We start from the raw sequence: 6,000 nt of genomic DNA, 5'->3' as shown, positions 1-6,000 counted from the left end.
AGGTTTTTTTTTTTTTATCTCAGGTTTCTCTCCATGTTTTGAAACGTTATTTGTGTGTATTTTAATTCAAAGAAACAAATACACATTTTTAAAAAATGGAAAAGACCCAGAACACAAAAATAATTTTTTTAAAAAATCCAAATGTGTGAAGTTGTGTTCTTTGTCCTTTTTAAATCAAATGGATATGTGTAGCGGTGATAGCTCAGTAAACAGGACTACCTGTTCAGTGCGCTCAAGCGAACAGTTTTTGGTTCAGCCTTGTATGGGGCGGAATTTTTTTCAAGCAAACAACCATTAATTTTGTCAGTTTCGTTTTCATGTATTGATGTATTAAAATTTTAATTTAGATAAATTTTGATTCAGTTTTTTGAGCGAAATAAATTCCCAATCTTCTGTTCTAAATGTACATGTTCACGTATCATGCATCTGTGCTTTAAATGTTTTTTTTGTGAAACATTACATGTTATACCCCCGGTATTACCCCCTTGGAAAAATGGACATAAATGTTACAATCTCACAAGGTCTATCAAATTAAATGAAAAAAACCTAGGGACGTGTTTGTAATCTACCACATGTTCAGCCAACTAGCACTGGTTCTCTGCCCTTATTCCAGTCGCTGCCGTGGGAATTACAAGTTTTTTTGGGCGCTTGGCCCGTTGGAATGTCAGGGTACCAATCTATTCAGCCAACCAAATCATGGACATTTAAACCATAAATGTTTCGTACAAATGATTCCTGCAGATCATGCCAAATGCGCCCACTTCTTTGTATCAACATTGAAGTCTTAACATTGAATCACCATTGATAAAAACGATTTTGAAAAACAGTTGATTCAACATTTATTCAATTTTTTATGTAAGGGTTTAAAGGGGGTTTTGAATAAACCATAAAAACCCCACAATAATGGAATGATTTGACTACCCTTGGAATAGAACAGTCCAGGGTATATAAGACGCTTTAGCAAAATCAGGCATTCAGAAGTTGGCTGAAGAAGCCAACAGATGAATCAGAAGCTGAGTGAAAAGAATAAAGTAGTAAGGCATTCAGAAGTTAGCTGGAGAAGCCGACAGCTGAATCAAAAGCTGAGAGAAGGGAATTGTAGAATAAAGAATAGAAGCATCAGTGGCAAGTAGTCCTAGGAAACTGATGGTAAGTTCTGAGTGTAGTAAATCTAAGAAGATTGAGACACTCAGTTCTTATCTATCAATAGGAACCTAGGAAGGAAACACGGTGCAAAAGCAATACCCAGTCCACGTCTCTAGATAACAAACAAAAATTTAATATAGTGTGATTTTCCCTCAGATAGAGCGGCCGTACAATTATTAGTACAATCATTAACTCAGATAGAGTAAAGAGAAAAAGCTGTATACTGTACATATATCCATTGTAGAACCCAAGCATACACGTTACATTTTGGTGGCAGCCGGTCAAGGGATAAAAGACACGGCTTTTTCTGATTAATTTTTTATTGTTGTCTACTTCACTTTGTTAACATTTGTGATAATATTGACACCAGGTACACTGAAGAAGTGATACCGGGTGCTATTGACACCGGGTGCTGGAAACTCGGTTCAGTGTTACCAAATACTGTAAAGCAGAGTAGTGATACCAGGTGTTGGGTACCAAGTGCAGTGGTACCAGGTGCAATATCACCGGGTTCTCTCTTTACCAGGTATATTACTCCTGAGTGTAGAGTAGTAAGATTTATTGAAACTGGGCACTGTGTGTCAAGTGTTGCAGCCTTAGGTCTTGTTAAGATTCAATCTCAACCGCCAAACGTATAGCATCATTTAGCGATTTAGGCCTCGATTGTTGAATGCGTAAGCGCATATCAAAATCTGTCAATGCATCAACAAACTGATCCTTGGCAATCATCTCAGTGACTTCCCTAGGTGCTGTTGGGTAAGCTAGGTGAGCCAAGCGTCTAATACTCTCACCGAGCTCCGGTAATGTCTCGGACACTATTTGTCGTTTATCTTTCAGCATTGCCCGATATAACTCTGTTTGATTGGCTGGTGCAAAGCGGTCTTCTAATGCATTACATAAATTCACATATGTACAAGCCGTACCTCCCTTCATGTTACCAAGGACAGTCTGTGCTGGTCCTCTCAATGGCGCTGCAAGATATAAACTTTTCCACATGTTTATATCACTGCATGCCTCAAAGTGAGCTTTATAGTCTATCCAAGACCCGGTTCCGTCGTACGTCGCTGGTTTCATTACGGTTTTGCCATATGAACCTCCTGCATCATTACTTTGTGTGCCCTGTGTACTCATATTTGGATTTTGATGGTATCCAATATGGGAACCATGTCCAGCTCCTATCCCTGTTGTCCAGGTCACACTAGTTGTTGCTGTTGAAGCACTTGGTGTACGCCAAGAGAACCCAGGTGTGGATCGTGCCTCGGAAAACACAGGTTGTCTAAGTGAACTTTTCCTCACCGAGTCACACTTACTGGCTCCTCTCATGTCCCTATGCTCATCTTCATACAGCGTGTAACTTGATTGTGGGTAATCTATATGACTAAAAGTGTCCTTCATATTAGTTGTACCCTCTGCGCCACGGTTACTGGCCGATTTTGATGTCAGTTCATACAAACTATTTTCTAACGTTTGTCTTAGCATCTACCCCGGAGTCTGGAACTTCGTTAAAAATTGATATTGAAGTCTGGAGCGTCGACTTCATCCTATCGTAATGTTTCTCTCAATTTTTCTCTCTTAGCATCTATTGCACTTAGATCAGCGTACAGTTCTGCTTCTAAATTATCCATGGTCATTCAAGGCTTTCTGTAGAGCCGAACGCCAACGTCGGCATGATGTCAGATTCGCACGAGTAGCTACTGGAGATCAGGAAAATATCAGAGAATCTCAAAAGGAATCAAGTATGAGGGATGAAATCAAGCAGCTACGTAATGAAATGCAGGAATCATTAAGATATATAGAAAGGAAAATTGCAGACATGGCTATGACAAAAGAGACTTCAAAAGCACCACGTTCTAATCATTCATTAAAACCAATTGCTTTCCCATATAAATGTTACAACTGCGAGAAGCGTGGTCATAGGGTTAAAGACTGCTTCGTAAAGCTTCAGCAAACTAATGAGAGGATACAGAAATCCGAGTCAAACGGTGAACAAAAGACTGGCACAGAGACTCAAACCGGAAATAAAACCAACCAAGTAGTGTCTAGTACAACTGCGGTCAACTAAGGACAATTAAAACAAGAAGCTGGCTTGTTCATCAAAGCTTTGGTGAATCGTGTGCCATGCAATTTGTTGGTTGATACCGGGGCAACCTTGACAATTTTAGCGGATAGACTATACAATGAAATAGAAAGTGAAGGGGATGGTAGACTAGAGCCTGTTACTCAAAGTATTCTAGGTGCAGATGGAACACCCCTGCAGGTTAAAGGAAGAGGGAAATTTTCACTTTGACTTGGCTATAGTGAATTTAAATGCCATGCTGTTATTGCAAATATCAAAGCTGATGGTGCTTTGGGTTTAGATTTCCTCCCAAGTCTAACAAAATGTTTATTAGACGTATCTGAAATGAAAATGCATATTTATGGAGTGGAACATAAACTGCATTTACAAAAACATATTGGATGTTTCTGTGTGAAACGAGAAACAATATCTAGGCATAGACGAAGGAAAGTTACATGTTCAGGTCAGTTGCATGCGTCAATCTCAGCATGGTCACAAAGAGGCAAAAGTTGAAGAAGTCAAGTCAAGGAAAAACCAAAGCTAAAGTGACCAAACCTCATATCGGTCCCACTGACAGTTTGGCTCATGGTTTGTCTAATTGTAACAAAGGAAAGTTTAAATGTGAGCAGTGTGCTCATATCTTTGGCAAGAAGACTATGCTTAGAAGACACTTGAACAGAGCACATAATTGGAAAGAGCCAAAAGAAATCGTAGAGTCAGGACTAGTGGGGAGCTCCAGGAAGTCCCCTGGGAGTACAGTTAAGGATAAGGTGTAGGATCCAGGAGAGCTGATATTCAAGGAGACAGATTTTTGCTGAACAATCCTTATAATGTGTCTGTACCTCATTCTGTTGCATGTGTTAAAATTAAAACATTTTTGTAACGAAAGTTTCTTTATAGCAATAGTGTTCCCTGAATTCCAGATAGTTTCAGCCTAAAAAAAATAATATAAATAGTAAAAAAAAATCGTTTAGTTTTGAATCAAATCACATGCGGGACGCATGATATCAGAGAGGCGTGGGTAATGAAATGGTTAAGGGGCGTTTGAATAAACACATAGAAGACCCACAAAAATGGAATGACCTGACTACCCTTGGAATAGAACAGTCCAAGGGTATATAAAGGGATGCTTTAGGGAAATCAGGCATTCAGAAGTTGGCTGAAGAAGCCAACAGATGAATCAGAAGCTGAGTGAAAAGAATAAAGTAGTAAGGCGTTCAGAAGTTAGCTGGAGAAGCCGACAGCTGAATCAAAAGCTGAGAGAAGGGAATTGTAGAATAAAGAATAGAAGCATCAGTGGCAAGTAGTCCTAGGAAACTGATGGTAAGTTCTGAGTGTAGTAAATCTGAAGAAGATTGAGACACTCAGTTCTTATCTATCAATAGGAACCTAGGAAGAGAAACACGGTGCAAAAGCAATACCCAGTCCACGTCTCTAGATAACAAACAAAAATTTAATATAGTGTGATTTTCTCTCAGATAGAGCGGCCGTACAATTATTAGTACAATCATTAACTCAGATAGAGTATAGAGAAAAAGCTGTATACTGTACATATATATCCCTTGTAGAACCCAAGCATACACGTTACATTTTGGTGGCAGCCGGTCAAGGGATAAAAGACACGGCTTTTTCTGATTAATTTTTTATTGTTGTCTACTTCACTTTGTTAACATTTGTGATAATATTGACACCAGGTACACTGAAGAAGTGATACCGGGTGCTATTGACACCGGGTGCTGGAAACTCGGTTCAGTGTTACCAAATACTGTAAAGCAGAGTAGTGATACCAGGTGTTGGGTACCAAGAGCAGTGGTACCAGGTGCAATATCACCGGGTTCTCTATTTATAGGTATATTACTCCTGAGTGTAGAGTAGTAAGATTTATTGAAACTGGGCACTGTGTGTCAAGTGTTGCAGCCTTAGGTCTTGTTAAGATTCAATCTCAACCGCCAAACGTATAGCATCATTTAGCGATTTAGGCCTCGATTGTTGAATGCGTAAGCGCATATCAAAATCTGTCAATGCATCAACAAACTGATCCTTGGGATCATCTCAGTGACTTCCCTAGGTGCTGTTGGGTAAGCTAGGTGAGCCAAGCGTCTAATACTCTCACCGAGCTCCGGTAATGTTGGGACGCTATTTGTCGTTTATCTTTCAGCATTGCCCGATATAACTCTGTTTGATTGGCTGGTGCAAAGCGGTCTTCTAATGCATTACATAAATTCACATATGTACAAGCCGTACCTCCCTTCATGTTACCAAGGACAGTCTGTGCTGGTCCTCTCAATGGCGCTGCAAGATATAAACTTTTCCACATGTTTATATCACTGCATGCCTCAAAGTGAGCTTTATAGTCTATCCAAGACCCACGGTTCCGTCGTACGTCGCTGGTTTCATTACGGTTTTGCCATATGAACCTCCTGCATCATTACTTTGTGTGCCCTGTGTACTCATATTTGGATTTTGATGGTATCCAATATGGGAACCATGTCCAGCTCCTATCCCTGTTGTCCAGGTCACACTAGTTGTTGCTGTTGAAGCACTTGGTGTACGCCAAGAAACCCAGGTGTGATCGTGCCTCGGAAAACACAGGTTGTCTAAGTGAACTTTTCCTCACCGAGTCATACTTTACTGGCTCCTCTCATGTCCCTATGCTCATCTTCATACAGCGTGTAACTTGATTGTGGGGTAATCTATATGACTAAAAGTGTCCTTCATATTAGTTGTACCCTCTGCGCCACGGTTACTGGCCGATTTTGATGTCAGTTCATACAAACTATTTTCTAACAGTTTGTTAC

The sequence above is a fragment of the Saccostrea cucullata genome, unplaced genomic scaffold (assembly GCF_032062105.1).
Source record: "Saccostrea cucullata isolate Sc308-1 unplaced genomic scaffold, CSIRO_AGI_Scuc_v1 ctg13454, whole genome shotgun sequence".
NCBI classification, from domain to species: domain Eukaryota; kingdom Metazoa; phylum Mollusca; class Bivalvia; order Ostreida; family Ostreidae; genus Saccostrea; species Saccostrea cuccullata.
Note: the sequence above shows the minus strand (reverse complement) of the source record.